We start from the raw sequence: 16,465 nt of genomic DNA, 5'->3' as shown, positions 1-16,465 counted from the left end.
TCCGGGTTTCCGGGCATTTCATCAGCCGAGGGCCCAAGGTAGGGGTGGGGGGGGGGGCGGTTGTGATTAAAGAAAGTCTGGAGCCGAGGGAGTCCACTGTTCCTCAGATAGCTGGTTGTGAATCCCTCCTTGTGAAGTGGGGCCATCGGAATCAGATGGGACTGTTGATCACGTACCTGGCTCCTTGCTGCGTGACTACGGCCCTACCTGAGCTACTAGAGGTGCTTGCTGGCGTGGCGGTTGAGATTCCCAGACTTATGGTCTTGGGGGATTTCAACTTGCCATCGGCCGGCTTGTCATCAACGGTGGTTCAGGAGTTCCAGGCCTCCATGACGGCCTTGGACCTGATTCAAGTAACTGATGGCCCTACACACAGCAGGGGAGGCGCGCTAGACCTGATTTTTATCTCTGGTCAGTGGGTTAATGATCTGGTTTTAGAAGATATAGTGAAGGAACCGGTGTCATGGTCAGATCATTTTCTTCTTCGCCTAGACTTTCAGACCGCCGCCCACCACTGCAGGGAGACGGAACCAGTGCGTTGGTTCTGTCCCAGGCGCCTGATGGACCCGGAGAGGTTCCTGACGGAGCTTGGGCCATTTCCTGAGGATCTTACCCACGGCACGACTGAAGAACTAGTTGTGGCCTGGGAACGGGCCGTGGCTGGGGCTTTGGACCGTGTCGTGCCTTTGCGGCCTCTGACCCGGCGTAGATCTCAATTGGCTCCCTGGTTCTCCGAGGAGCTGAGAGAGATGAAATGCCGGAGAAGACGCCTAGAGAGCACCTGGAGTTCCAGCCGTTCCGAGGCTGATTGGACACTAGTGAGGTCTTTTACTAAGAACTACCTAGTGGCAATGAAGGAGGCGAAACGTTCTTACGTTTCCACCCTCATTGCATCGGCAGATAACCACCCGGCCGCCTTGTTTCGGGTGACTTGTTCCCTCCTCCATCAAGAGGGACAGGATGACCCCTTACAGGGACGAGCTGAGGAGTTTAACGGTTATCTATACGATAAAATCGTTCAGCTTCGGGATAGTTTGAACCAAGACTGCGGCGATCCAACTGAGATGACAGAAACACGTCTTGCTGATGTTATTTGGGATGAGTTTGATTCTGTGGCTCTCGAGGACGTGGACAGGTTGCTGGGGAGGTTACATGCGACTACATGTTTACTGGACCCGTGTCCTTCCTGGTTAGTGCTGGCTGCTCAGGAAGTGACACGAGGCTGGCTCCAGGGGATTATAAATGCTTCTTTGGTGGAAGGGGTTTTCCCCGCCGCCTTGAAAGAGGCGGTGGTGAGGCCCCTCCTCAAGAAGCCTTCCCTGGACCCAGCTATTTTGGGAAATTATCGTCCAGTCTCCAACCTTCGCTTTGTGGCAAAGGTTGTAGAGAGTGTGGTCGCATGGCAGCTCCCACGGCACCTGGAGGAAACTGTCTATCTAGACCTGTTCCAGTCCGGCTTCCGACCCAGTTATAGCACGGAGATGGCTTTGGTCGCGTTGGTGGATGACCTCTGGAGGGCCAGGGACAGGGGTTGTTCCTCTGCCTTGGTCCTATTAGACTTCTCAGTGGCTTTTGATACCATCGACCATGGTATCCTGCTGCGCCGGTTGGAGGGATTGGGAGTGGGGGGCACCGTTTATCAGTGGTTCTCCTCCTATCTCTCTGACCAGTCGCAGACGGTGTTGACGGGGGTGCAGAGGTCGTCCTCGAGGCGGTCACTTGTGGGGTGCCTCAGGGGTCGATTCTCTCGCCTACCCTGTTCAACATCTATATGAAGCCGCTGGGTGAGGTCATCAGTGGTTTTGGGGTGAGTTATCATCTGTACACTGATGATACTCAGCTGTACCTTTCCACCCCGGACCACCCCAACGAAGCGGTCGAAGTGCTGTCCCGGTGCCTGGAAGCTGTACGGGTCTGGATGGGAGAAACAGACTCAAGCTCAATCCCTCCAAGACGGAGTGGCTGTGGATGCCGGCACCCCGGTACAGTCAGCTGCATCCGCGGCTGACTGTTGGGGGCGAGTTAGTGGCCCCAAAGGAGGTGGTTCGCAACTTGGGCGTCCTCCTGGATGGACGGCTGTCCTTTGATGAACATCTGGCGGCCGTCCAGGAGGGCTTTACCAAGTTCGCTTGGTCCGCCAGTTGCGCCCTTCCTTGACCGGGATGCCTTATGCACGGTCACCACGCCTGGTTACATCTAGGTTGGATAACTGCAACGCTCTCTACATGGGGCTGCCCTTGAGGTGCACCCGGAGGCTACAGTTAGTCCAGAATGCGGCTGCACGAGTGGTAACGGGAGCCGCTCGTGGCTCCCACGTAACACCACTGCTCCGTAGCCTGCACTGGCTTCCTGTGGTTTTCGGTGTGCTTCAAGATTTTGGTTACCACCTTTAAAGCGCCCATGGCTTAGGACCCGGTACTTACGAGACCGCCTGCTGTTACCCTATGCCTCCCACTGACCCGTACGCTCTCACAGAGAGGGTCTCCTCAGGGTGCCGTCCGCCAAACAGTGTCGGCTGGCGGCCCCCAGGAGTAGGGCCTTCTCTGTGGGGGCACCGACGCTCTGGAACGAACTTCCCCCTGGCTTACGTCAAGTGCCTGATCTTCGGACCTTCCGTCGTGAGCTCAAAACACACCTATTTATTCAAGCGGGACTGGCATAATAGTGTCAAATTTTAATTTGGGGTTTTATTAATATTTTTAAAATTTTAAAACTAAATTTTAATATTCAGCCTTTTTGTAATTTGCTAGGTTTTAAATGTTTTAACTTGTATATATTTCATGTTTTATCTTGGCTGTACACCGCCCTGAGTCCTTCGGGAGAAGGGCGGTATAAAAATTTAATAAAATAAATAAATAAATAAAAATAAAACTACCCAGGATCTCTGCTAGAAGTGCCCCGGATCCAGCGGTGAAATCTGAACCGGTTTACTACAGGTTCGCTGGCTGGGCATGTGTAGCGCGCACCAAGCACCAAATGCGAGGTGTGCGCTTACGCAGTGCATGCCCAAAGGAGTCATGGGCTAAGTAGAACAGCACGAGGGGTCTCTCTGTGTGTGAGATCAGCTGTGGCACATGATCTTTTTTTTAATTTTTAAAAGCATTTTTTACAACCTATTCGGCTGATTAGGTTGTAAAAAATGCTTTTAAAAGTTTAAAAAAGAGGCTCTGACGATCACGCAGCTCAGCTGTGATTGTCAGAGCCTCTTTTTTTTTACTTTTAAAAGTATTTTTTTTAAAAAGCGGCAAGCAGGCGACCGGGCAATTGGTTAGGCATGTGGGGGGGGGGCAGGAATTTTTGCTACAGATTCGCCAAACCACCCGCCACCATCACTACTGGATCGGCTGATCCGGTTCGAACCGAGAGCATTTCACTGTTGCCAAGATCTGATGAGATTGGCAAAGAAGATTGGCAAATAGAGGAGAATATTTGCAGCTCAGGGTTGAAATGAGAGGACCTTGGTGGTTTCTGAGCTTGGTTGTTTTCTGGCAGTCACTTCATTGCCAGAATAGGTAACATCATCAGTGAGAGACTAGTATGGGTAATGAAACTTCTGCCAGAAAACAACCAAGCTCAGAGAGCACCAAGGACCTTTACAATAAGAAAAAAGCCAACACAGTTCTGGGCTGCATATACAGAGGGATAGAATCAAGATCACGTGAAGTGTTAATACCACTTTATAATGCCTTGGTAAGGCCACACTTGGAATATTGCATCCAGTTTTGATCGCCATGATGTAAAAAAGATGTTGAGACTCTAGAAAGAGTGCAGAGAAGAGCAACAAAGATGATTAGGGAACTGGAGGCTAAAACATATGAAGAACTGTTGCAGGAACTAGGTATGTCTAGTTTAATGAAAAGAAGGACTAGGGGAGACATGATAGCAGTGTTCCAATATCTCAGAGGCTGCCCCAAAGAAGAGGGAGTCAAACTATTCTCCAAAGCACCTGAGGGTAGAACAAGAAGCAACGGATGGAAACTAACCAAGGAGAGAAGCAATTTAGAACTAAGGAGAAAGTTCCTGACAGTTAGAACAATTAATCAGTGGAACAACTTGTCTGTAGAAGTTGTGAATGCTCCAACACTGGAAATTTTTAAGAAAATATTGGATAACCATTTGTCTGAAATGGTATGGGGTTTCCTGCCTGGGCAGGGGGTTGGACTAGAAGACCTCCAAGGTCCCTTCCAATTCTGTTGTTATTATTATAAGAATCCATAAATCAGTACAAACCACCTGCTTAAAAAAAATAATAGCCAATCCTGGAGTAGTTATCCACAGAACCACTGCACAGTTTTGTGCATCAGAATGATGTATGTGGGACCGTGGTGAGAAAGTGTATTTTTCGCCGATCACATCACAGATGTTATTGTCTAAAGACAACTATGATAAGCCTGCAACAATTTGGAACAAAAAGCTTGGGACTGATGTGGGGGGGGGGAAATGGAATTGTTTAGTCACAGCCACACAAAATACTTTTGGAATAAAAAGTTTGAAGGCGAAGAAGAACAGAACATCTTGCTAACAGATAAGCATGGGAAAGACTGTATTGTGTTTTGGAGTTGTGTGACTGCCCCAAAAATGATGGGCCGACTTGAATGTGCCAAGTTTTATAGAGCAGGTGGAGGTAACAAACTGCCCCAGACTGAGAAACGCTAGTCTATTTCAACCTCAGGGTCACTCCAGGTGAATCAAAAGCGAATCTCAAACCAAATTTGGAGTTTCTTCATGCCGTTGATAATTTGGGGGAAGGAGAAGAAGGGAGCAGATACAAGGACGTTTTAGGGAAATGGAGTCTTTTTACATCTGTCAATCTAGCCATTCCAACTTTTCAAGATAAGGTGGAAGATAATTGGAGGCCTCTGAACACATGCATAAGATAAAGTTTAAGCCACAGAGGCTGGCATTGAAAAGTAAGATGAAATAATTGCCTTAGCTTGCCTAAGAAAACAAGTTGGCTTGTACAGATATTGTTCTGTGCGTGCAATTTTCACCTTCAAGCTTTAGCTTCATAGAGGTCAAGGTTCTTTCTAGTTTCACTGAATATTCTGATGCTTTTTTTTAATTAAATAGGTTTTTTTTTAAACTGCTTTCCCCAAGCTAGCATGCGTCAGAAGCGTTGAGATGACAACTCCAGATTTCCTAGTCATGCGTCTTACACATGTGATTGTTCCACTCGCTCTTACTCACGCTACAAATTCATTACCTCTGAGTAATTTTATCAAACCTGCAAACTCATCTCCTTCAAGGATCTGGGTTTTCGGTCTGAATGAGAAAATTTTGCTTGAGTCATATCTCTGATTCCATGAGCCACAAACACAAGGGACCATAAAGAGTTGATAGGGGAGGGGGGGAAACCACCCCCCACCCCCAAATTGGGACTTGCGTGATGAATCTCACAAATTTTGTTCTAGACTAGGAGAGATGAGTAAACCTGATGGAGGGCTACATGTTTTTTAACACACAGGGCTTAATGAGATCCACAAACATCTAATTCTGCAGAAAACCCTTGATTTAGTTGCATCATAAATAAATACAATTGCAAATGGAAATTCAACTTCAAACCAATAAAAATAAAACAGAGCAAAAATCAGCCTGAAACTGAAACAGACACAGAAATGTTGAAAAATAAAAATCCTTTTCCATGCGGCCCCCAATCCTTCCTGTCATTTAAATTAAAGGACAGAGGAAAAACTCTGAATTGTTGTTGTTGTTTTTCAAGAAGAAGAAATCTTAAAGACAGGCAACATGAAAGGGGAAAAACAGTCTGCTTTAACCTGCTGCCTTTTACACTGGCTTTCGGATCACAACAGGGGGGCAGAGGTCGGCCCCGAGGCGCCTCACTTGTGGGGTGCCGCAGGGGTCGATTCTCTCGCCCCTTCTGTTCAACATCTATATGAAGCCGCTGGGTGAGATCATCAGTGGCTTCGGTGTGAGGTACCAGCTGTGCGCTGATGATACTCAGCTGTACTTCTCCACACCGGGCCACCCCAACGAAGCTATCGAAGTGCTGTCCCGGTGCCTGGAAGCCGTACGGGTCTGGATGGGGAGAAACAGGCTCAAGCTCAATCCCTCCAAGACGGAGTGGCTGTGGATGCCAGCATCCCGGTACAGTCAGCTGCAGCCGCGGCTGACTGTTGGGGACGAGTCATTGGCCCCAATGGAGAGGGTGCGCAACTTGGGCGTTCTCCTGGATGGAAAGCTGTCCTTTGAAGACCATTTGACGGCCGTCTCCAGGAGAGCTTTTTACCAGGTCCGCCTGGTTCGCCAGTTGCGCCCCTTTCTAGACCGGGATGCCCTATGCACGGTCACTCACGCTCTCGTGACATCTCGTCTGGACTACTGCAATGCTCTCTACATGGGGCTCCCCTTGAGGAGCACCCGGAGGCTCCAGTTAGTTCAGAATGCAGCTGTGCGGGTGATAGAGGGAGCCCCTCGTGGCTCCCATGTGACACCTCTCCTGCGCAGACTGCACTGGCTACCTGTGGCCTTCCGGGTGCGCTTCAAGGTTCTGGTAACTATCTTCAAAGCGCTCCATGGCATAGGGCCGGGTTACTTACGGGACCGCCTGCTGCTACCGAATGCCTCTCACCGACCCGTGCGCTCTCACAGAGAGGGACTCCTCAGGGTGCCGTCGGCCAGGCAGTGCTGACTGGCGACACCCAGGGGAAGGGCTTTCTCTGTGGCGACACCCAGGGGAAGGGCCCACCCTCTGGAACGAACTTCCCCCAGGACTCCGCCAACTTCCTGACCTTTGAACCTTTCGCTGCGAGCTTAAGACACATCTATTTATCTGCGCAGGACTGGACTAGAATTTTAAATTTTGAATTTGGTTTTAATGGGGTTTTTACTATTTGTATTGCTATTTTTAAATATTCGGCCTTATTTAATAAGTTTTTTAATTGATGTTTTATTTTGTATTTATATGTATGTTTTATCTGGCTGTAAACCGCCCTGAGTCCCTAGGGAGATAGGGCGGTATAAAAATGCGAAAAATAAAAATAAAATAAAAATAAAACTGCCATAATCCACAGCACAGGTGGAATGGATGGAAGGTGATGTCCAGATGTTGCACAGGGCCCAAAACACCGTTTCTGCAAAACTGAAAGCATCCCACACCCTTTCTCCCATATGCCTTTCCTTTTTTTACAAAAAAACGCCCCAAAACCGAATAGAATAGCAATAGCACTTAGACTTATATACCGCTTCATAGTGCTTCACAGCACTCTCTAAGCGGTTTGCAGAGTCAGCTTATTTGCCCCAGCGATCTGCATCCTCATTTTACTGACCTCGGAAGGATGGAAGGCTGAGTCCACCTTGAGCCTATCAGAATCTTATGCTTATGCTTATATATACTGTTGTGACAAAAGAAAGAAAGAAAGAAAGAAAGAAAGAAAGAAAGAAAGAAAGAAAGAAAGAATCGAACTTCTAACGGTCGGTAGAATTAGCCTGCAATATTGCATTCCAACCACTGTGCCAGCACGGCTCTTTTAACACAGAGAGATGGAAAGGACTTTGGAGGTCTTCTAGTCTAATCCCCTGCTCAAACAGGAGACCCTTTCAGGCAAATGGCTGTCCAGTCTCTTCTCAAAAGCTTGCAATGCTGGAGCAGTCACAACTTCTGAAGGCAAGCCCTTCCACTGGTTAATTCTTCTCACTGTCAGGAAATTTCTCCTTAATTCCAGGTTGGTTCTCTCTTCTATTAGTTTCCATTGTTTCTTGTCTTGCCTTACACTGACCCATTCTTCTTTGTTGCAACCCCTGAAGTATTGGAACACTGCTATGATGTCTCACTAGATCTTCTTTTCTCTGGACTAAAGGTAAAGGTAAAAGTTCCCCTCGCACATGTGCTAGTCGTTTCCGACTCTAGGGGGCGGTGCTCATCTCCGTTTCAAAGCCGAAGAGCCAGCGCTGTCCGAAGATGTCTCCATGGTCATGTGGCCGGCATGACTCAACGCCAAAGGTGCACGGAATGCTGTTACCTTCCCACCAAAGGTGGTCCCTATTTTTCTACTTGCATTTTTTACGTGCTTTCGAACTGCTAGGTTGGCAGAAACTGGGAAAGTAACGCCATTATGCAGCACTAGGGATTCGAACCGCTGAACTGCCGACCTTTCGATCGACAAGCTCAGCATCTTAGCCACTGAGCCACCATGTCCCTTTTCTCTAAACTAACCATACCTAATTCCTGCAAGAAGATGACCAAGCTAAGTCCAAGGGTGGGGGGGATCAAACATATCATCAGCTTGGAGTCTCTTGGAATCTCTATGCCTCTGAAAGAGACCTAAGTCCAGGCCCACTTTGTTTAATAATATTGCACCAAGAGAAAATGAAGAAAAGGATTGACAATAAAATAAAATAAAAATAAACCTACATCACCACAGCAACAAAACAATGAATATAACCTATAAATAGAAGAAGAGGACAACCATCAGCCAGGACCGTAGGAGAGTACGAAGCAGAGCATGGAGGTGGAGTCAAGTGAGTAATCAGCCTGGAGTCCTTACGTTCCCACAAGCGATCCAAGTCCAGCACTCCCTTGAACTCCATCAACTGTTGACTAGCTGTTGTGCCTCGCCCGCCCCCCTCTCCGCAGCCGGGCCCCTCTCATCTCCTGCTATCTCAGCCAGAGACTGATAGTGCAGATGAATGGCCTGGCATGCCTCCAGCCCCCAGTCCTGGCACCATGCCCGGACAGACTGAGCAAATAAACCTCCCCCCCACAGCGTGTGAGCATGAAGCCAGTCACGAGCTAGAATTGCCGGCAGCTGGAGGGTGGACAAATCCCCGCTTCCGGAGAATGGAGAAGCGACGTCAGCAAAAGGAAGGGAGGGGCAGGCCTGGATAAGTGCTGAGTCATGGAGCCACACCCCATGGCCTATATAAAGGATCTGCTTTCTGGCATTCCTTGAGTCAGGCAAAGTCTAATCTGATTGCTGAAGTCACACCTTGGATTCCTGCCTGCCCTGAGAACTCTGACAGGACTTTGGCAAAGCTGCAGAGGCTCTGTGGCCACACTTGAGACAGACTTCCCAGACCCGGCCGTCAGAGGAGGAGTGGGACACGACACTAGCCTTAACACTCTAATCTAGTGTTAGTTGACTAGATTCTTATGTATAGGCATGAACAAATCAACCATCTTAACTGGAATTTAATGTGTGGTCCTGATACTTTGTGCCTGAAGAGCACTTCCAGTAGAAGACCAAATTAAGGACAGATCATCATGGAGAAAATGTATCCATGTGGTTCCTAAAGAGCAAACATTGACTTGACAGCACACCATTGTAGAAATTTAGCACCCACCCCTCTCCTAGAAGAATGAAATATTCTAGGAAATATTAAAAAGGTAGAATATTATATTTCACTGGAAGAAAAATGGAGAAACATTTTTTTTGAGGCAGGAAGCAGACTCACTTTTAATAGCGCCCACCCTCCTCAGTAGCCCATAGCAGATGTCAGCACTTAAGAGATAAAGAGATGGCTAGGTCTATTCATAAGCAAATACCCTCACCCAAGAGCCAACAAAGGTAGGATTAGCCTTCAGCCATAATAGGAATTGCCCAAAGCCCCTTCATTGCATCACCCAGCAAGATTCAACCAAGCCTGGGACACAGACAGCCTACAAAGTTAGCTAAGACCCCCCCGCATAGCCCCCTGGGAGTCTGACAGCCAATAGGATAAATTTCTTGCACAGGAACAGGAAGCTCAAAGGCAAGGCCCAAGAGAAGGTGTGTGTATATGTGTATGTATGTATGTATGTATGTATGTATGTATGTATGTATGTATGTATGTATGTAGGTCTTTGGTTATTCGGGTTTCCTCCTGCGTAAAATTGGAAGTGTCTTGGCGACGTTTCGACGAAGTCTCATTCGTCATCTTCAGGCTTCAGCTTCGTGCTTCTGGGAGCAATGTCAGAAGCACGAAGCAATTGCTCCCAGAAGCACGAAGCTGAAGCCTGAAGATGACGAGACTTCGTCGAAACGTCGCCAAGACACTTCCAATTTTACGCGGGAGAAAACTCGAATAACCAAAGACCTACATACAAACACCCGCGAAAACCTCAGAAAACAAGTATGTATGTATGTATATATATATATTAAATGTTTTTCTGTCGAAGCACCTGGTCTACCCCAATACGGGAGGGAGCATACTGCTTCCCTTTCGCTGTTCAGCTCCAATCCAGGAGCCCTCAAGCAATCACATTAATGCGACTGCTTGAGGGCTCCTGGATTGCTTTGCTGGCTGAGGAATTCTGGGAGTTGAAGTCCACAAGTCTTAAAGTTGCCAAGGCTGGAGACTCCTGCTCTAGTTAGTAGTACAATATTACCAGAAAAGAAGCTACGCAAGATTAGGTTAACAACTCTTAGTGCCTTTTTGGCAATGTTGTTACAGAGGGGTCTAGAAGAACTGTATAAAGTTAGAACTTTATACAGTAGAACTGTAAGAACTTCAATAAGTTCTGTGGAAGAAACTTTATTGATAGGCATGAACTTTCATGAGCGGCAGCCCACGGAGGTAACCTCTCCTAGGTCGCACCAAAAGTGCGTTTTCAATCCCTGGGAAAATTGTGGTCACCCTCCCTGTTTAGATCAAGGAGATGGGCCTGTATGGACCTCCAACCAAAGAGGACAGTTGCTAGCCAGGTTATAAACTCAGCAGGAGGCCTACCTTTCATACAACACAACGCCTGATAGCAGCAGCAGCTCCCTGAATCACCAATTCCCTCACACACATTTAGCCAGGTTATTTATTTATTTATTTTATTCCACCGTTTTTTCCTCTGTAAGTAATTCAAGATGGCAAACATTCGTAATAATACTCTTTCTTTTTCCTATTGTGAACAACAACCCTGTGAGGTGGGTTGGGTTGAAAGAGAGGGGCTGGCTCAGAGTCACCTAACCAGCTTTCATGCCTAAGGCAAAACTAGAACTCCCAGTGTCCTGGTGATCGGCTCAAAATCACCCAGCTGGTTTTCCCGCCTGAGGCAGAACTAGGACTCCCAGTCTCCTGGTGATCGGCTCAAAATCACCAGTTGGCTTTCATGCCTGAGGCAGAACTAGAACTCCCAGTCTCCTAGTGATCGGCTCAAAATCACCAGCTGGCTTTCATGATTAAGGCAAAACAATCACTACATAAAATTGATTCCCTAAGATCAATTGCCTCCTTAGCTGTCACATTCACACAAGGTCACTTTAGCTAGATTTTATTTATTTATTTATTTATTTATTTATTTATTATTTCAATTTCTATACCGCCCTTCTCCCAAAGGACTCAGGGCGGTTTACAGCCAAGATAAAAACAACAGATACAAAAATTAAAACAAATTTAAAAACAAATATTCAAATTTGGCTAGGAACTAAAAATCCAATAAAAACCCCATTTAAAAACCATTAGGCCAGCCCTGCGTGATAGAACAGAAATGTTTTTCAGCTCCCATCGAAAGATCCGGAGATCAGGAAGTTGGCGGATCCCTGGTGGTAGCTCGTTCCAGAGGGTTGGAGCCCCCACAGAGAAGGCCCTCCCCCTGGGGGTCGCCAGCCGGCATTGTGACGGCACCCTGAGGAGACCCTCCCTATGGGAGCACACTGGTCAATGGGAGGCCACCAGTAGCAGCAGGCGGTCCCGTAAATAACCCGGGTTTTGGAGGATTTCCTGCTCCTGTGGGTTGGGTCCTGTTGGACTGCACCAGTGGTGGGATTCAAGTAATTTAACAACTGGTTCTCTGCCCTAATGATTTCGACCACCAACCAGTTTGCCAAACTGTCCAGAAAGTTAACAACCGGTTCTCCCGAAGTGGTGCGAACTGGCTGAATCCCATCACTGGACTGCACCCCACAAAACCAGAGAAGGGTTAACTTAGTCCCCAGGGCCAGAATGAGGAGTGAAGCCAGCTAACAAGCGTCGAGGGCTGCAATCCCCTCAATGCCACTTTGTTCTGCGGCCCACCCGGGGATAATAGCCCCTCTCTCCTTGACCTCCTCCTGTAACCGACGGGATCCCCTCCGCCGCGCGCCTGCTGCCAAACCAGCTCAGAAGCCCCGCCGGCGTCGGCGTCGGAGCGGGGGTGGGGGTCAAGCTGCGGCCGCTCCCACGTTGTCAAGCAGCGTGGGAAGAAAACCCGTCTCCCCAGAGCGTCGGCGGCGAGAAAGAGACTTCGCTGGAAGAGGGTGGGTCTCTCTCCCCACCTCCCACTTTTTCCTTTTTCTCTCCTCCTCTCTTTCTTTCTTTCCTTCCCTCTTCTTCCCCTTCCTTCTCTCTTTCTTTCTCTCCCTCCTTCCTTCCCTCCCCTCTTTCTCTCCCCCTCTTTCTTTCCTTCCCTCTCCTTCCCTCTTTCCTTCTCTGTCTCCTTCTCTCCTCCCGTCCCCTTTCTCTCCTTCCCTCCTCTTCCCTCCCTCCTCCCTTTTCTCTCTCTTCTTCCCTCCCCTCTTTCCCTCCCCTCTTTCCTTCCTTCCCTCTTCCTCCCTCGTTCCTTCTCTCTCCTTCCCTCCCGCTCTCTCTCCCTCCTTCCCTCCCTCTCCTTCCTTCCCTCCCTCTTTCTCACCCCTTTCGTTTTCCTTTCTTCTCCTTCCTTCCGCTCTCTCTCCTCTTTCCCTCCTCCTCTCCTTCCTTCCTCCCCTCTTTCCTTCCTTCCCTCTTCCTCCCTCGTTCCTTCTCTCTCCTTCCCTCCCGCTCTCTCTCCCTCCTTCCCTCCCTCTCCTTCCTTCCCTCCCCCCTCTTTCTCACCCCCTTTCGTTTTCCTTTCTTCTCTCCTTCCTTCCCGCTCTCTCTCCTCTTTCCCTCCTCCTCTCCTTCCTTCCTCCCCCTTTCTCTCCCCTCTTTCCTTCCCTCTTCCTCCCTCCTCCTCCTTCCTTCTCTCTCTCTCTCTCTCTGTCTCTCTGTGTCCCTTATCCCCCTTCTTCCTTCCCTTTCTCTTTCTCTCCCCCCTCCCCCCCACCTCTCTCCGTAAGATTGGAAAGATGACCGAAGGTAACCCCGGGTAGCAGGCGCGCGCTCGCCCCCTCCGCCCAAGCGCGACGGTTGTCCCCGCACGCCAACTCATTGTGCCACCCACATCCTGCAGGCGCGTCTCCGCTTCTCGCTCCAGAAGACAGCTGCGCCCGCCGCTCCCGGAGCCGGAAGGGGAATCTACGGCGCAGGGAGGCTGCCTTCGCACAACCCCGTTGGCCGACTTCATTCATTGTTTGGATTCGCACGTCATGCGGGAAAAAAAAACCAACTAAACCCAGAGCTGGCTTCCCTCCAGAATTAAGCCGCCCTCCCTTCGCCGGCGAAACCTGCCCCAACCTGAGCGCTTGGGAAGAATCTCGGGCCGAGACGTTTGCACCTGACCCAAGTCAAGCGAGTCGTGTGAAGACAGTACAAGATCATCTTGTTTTTCTCTCGGGCAGAAAACGTCTTTTTTTCTCATCTCCGGGAGGTGGAGGGTGGGGGGAAGAATAACTCCTCGGTTTTAGACAAAGGGTCTTAACTTGCGCAGATCTGATTTTTTTACAAATCACCCTTGACTTGATCATAATCTGCTTTCTGAGCAAGATCACGCCTGGTTGCTCAGGGTCAGCCAACCCGCGTTCCCTAAAACCCCCGCGTTTGGGGGAGCTCCTGGGAAGAAGTGCAACGCTTCCTTCGCCCGTCTCTCTTAGACAAGCACCCCGAAACTGCAGAAGGGACCCTGAGAATTTCAAGAAAAGCACCGGCCGAACCTCCTTCTCGGGCGCCCGCTGGATCCCGCCAAACGGCACGAAGAACACGGACGGTGTTCCCTGGGATAATGAAACGTCTCCAAGAAAACCACCAAGCCTCAGAGAGCACCAAGGAAACCCACTCCCCCAGTCCCCCTTCCCATCCCACTCCTCTTCCTCGCAAACCCCGCTTCCTTCTAGCATGGATGATGTTAGCTAATCGGGTAATGGAACGTCTGCAAGAAAACCGCCAAGCCTCAAAGAGCATCGAAGAATCTCTCATCATCTCAAACCCGAGCTACGAATATTCTCCTTTATTGGGGTGGGGGCTGGAGAATAGGGAAACCCCCTCCCGCCCTCACCCCCCGTTAATTTTCCCTAACGCCGCTGCACTCGGGTGTTTGTTCAGCAAACATAGCCCACCCGAGCGAACCGCTTGGCTGCCGGGGAGACGTTTGTCACACAAAGGAAGTCGCTTGCACGCGCGCTCGCACACACACACACAAACACGCCCGTCTCGTTGCCAAGGGCTTTTCGCGCCCTTCTGCATCCCACACTCAACAACACCCGCCGCGTCCCCATTCATCTCCGCCCACTGGGTCGCCAGCCACCGCGCACACCGCCGCTACAACAAACCGCTCTCCCGGCTCTGAAACGCTGTGTCATGTCGGCGCCGTTTGCATCTGCAGCGTGCAAAAAAAAAAAAGAAGGAAAGAAGGAAGGAAGGAAGGAAGGAAGGAAGAAAGGAAGAGAGGAAGGGAGGGAGAAAGGAAGGAAGGAAGGAAGGAAGGAAGGAAGGAAGGAAGGAAGGAAGGAAGGAAGGAAAAAAGTGGGGGCAACGACCCCCTTACCGGCTCTTAACAGCCAACGACCCGCATCTTCTCTCCGCTGTGGCTCGGTGCAAGCAAGCAAGCAAGCGGCCAGAAAAAAACAACCAGCTGTTCCCATCCAAATAAATAAATAAATAACAAATAAATAATACAGAATAAAAAAAAATCGGAGGCTCCGAAGAGAAACGTCGAAGCAGAATCTAAACCAGCCGAGTTGCTTCTTCTTCTACTTCTTCTTTTTTTTTTTTTTACACATCTGGATTATTTTTTCCGAATCCGCGCTTGTAACGGCTGACGACAATCGAGGTATTCAACACAGGAATCTCCTCCGAGACGCTTGAAACCCACCACCCTTCCCTCCCTCTCCCGCCCGCCCGTCCAACCCAGCCCGGATTCCCTTCCATTCTTACCTAGGCTCCCGTTCCCACGGGTGACTGTCTTCCACGTGTCACGGACGCTGCCCCGGGCTTGGGTGGATTCCCATCGCGCGCTTTCCGATTCTTAAGGAACCGAACGGGGAGACGCGCCGATCAGCGTAAGGCTGCGCGGAAAACATCGTAATTCACTCATCCCCAGGTAGCTTCCCGACGTTTCTTTCGAGACACTCGATTTTCTTTCCCTCTTTCCTTCCTTCCTTCCTTCCTTCCTTCCTTCCTTCCTTCCTTCCTTCCTTCCTTCCTTCCTTCCTTCCTTCCTTCCTTCCTTCCCTCCCTAACTAATCTTCCTTCCACGTCTTACAGCTCGCTTCCACCTCGCTGCATCTCGCTTCACCTGTACCTGTTTTTATTTTGCACTGATCGGGGAGCCTCTCTCCCTTCTTCGGTTCTTCCTTCCCTTTTCCCCTCCCCTCCCCCTCCTTTCTCCCCTCCCTCTCTCATTCAACCCCTCTCATTAAAACCCGCCTCCTTCGCCAGGACTAAGGTTTGGCCAGACCAACCCAAGCGCCTCTGACGCGATGGTCTTATCTCGGTTTAAGCCAATGGCGAGAAAACCTGCGAAGCAGCCGAAATGACAGCCAAGGAGGGAAGGAAAAGGTTAAAAACAAGCAAATGCGGGAAGGCGTGTCAAAACGGGGCGGGGCGGGGTGGGGTGAGGTGTGTGTGTGAGTGAGAAAGACAATGACGAGAACAAAAAGAAATAGGGGAACAATAGCCAACGGGTGCAAGAATAAGAGGAAAATTTAAAGGAGGCATAGAGGTTTTGGGGAATATCCCCCACCCCAACTAAAGTTTTAAACAGGTGGAGTTGGAAGGGGGACCTTGTAGGTCATCTAGTCCAACCCCCCCCAAAAGCGGAAGACGCTACCTACACCATTTCTGACAGATGGCAGTCCAGTCTCTTATTGAAAGCTGCCAGGGATGAAGCTCCCACAACTGGACTTTTTCAAGAGGCAACTGGAGTTTTCAATTTTTTTGACCATGTTTCTGGCTTCTCATCCAAGAAGATTTTATTTATTTTACTTATTTTATTTTGTCACAACAATATATGTAGGTATCATACAAAAGATTATATAGTATATAAACACATATATGAGTAAATATAAGGAGGTATAAGCATATATATAGGAAGAAGAAAAGAAAAAACAAACAATAGGACAGGAACAGTAGGCACGTTTGTGCGCTTATGCACGCCCCTTATGGTCCTCTTAGGAATGGGGTGAGGTCCATAGTCCATAGTAGCCCTCCACTCAGTGGTGAAATCTAATTTTTTTTACTACCGGTTCTGTGGGCATGGCTTGGTGGGTGTGGTGTGGGTGTGGCTTGGTGGGCATGGCAGGGGAAGGATACTGCAAAAACTCCGTTCCCTCCCCACTCCTGGGGAAGGATATTGCAAAATCCCCATTCCCACCCCACTCCAGGGGAAGGATATTACAAAATCTCCATTCCCTCCTCACTCCTGGGGGAAGGATATTGCAAAATCCCCATTCCCAACCCACTCCAGGGGAAGGATATTGCAAAA

The 16,465-nt window shown here is 49.2% G+C and overlaps 1 protein-coding gene across 1 annotated transcript in view; it reads right to left on the bottom strand.

Moving 5' to 3' along the window:
• The window catches only part of SLCO4A1 (solute carrier organic anion transporter family member 4A1), a 77,957-nt gene extending 62,650 nt beyond the window's left edge, over positions 1-15,307 (bottom strand). Inside the window, exons 1-2 of the mRNA XM_058178519.1 lie at positions 15,284-15,307; positions 14,917-15,047 (exon numbers count right to left, since the gene is read on the bottom strand). The gene's annotated coding sequence lies outside the window, so the exon portion shown is untranslated. The remainder of the gene's footprint in view (positions 1-14,916; positions 15,048-15,283) is intronic.
• Between the last annotated feature and the right edge of the window lie 1,158 nt (positions 15,308-16,465).

The sequence above is a fragment of the Ahaetulla prasina genome, chromosome 3, assembly GCF_028640845.1.
Source record: "Ahaetulla prasina isolate Xishuangbanna chromosome 3, ASM2864084v1, whole genome shotgun sequence".
Lineage (NCBI taxonomy): Eukaryota > Metazoa > Chordata > Lepidosauria > Squamata > Colubridae > Ahaetulla > Ahaetulla prasina.
This window is presented reverse-complemented; position numbering and strand designations above follow the sequence as displayed.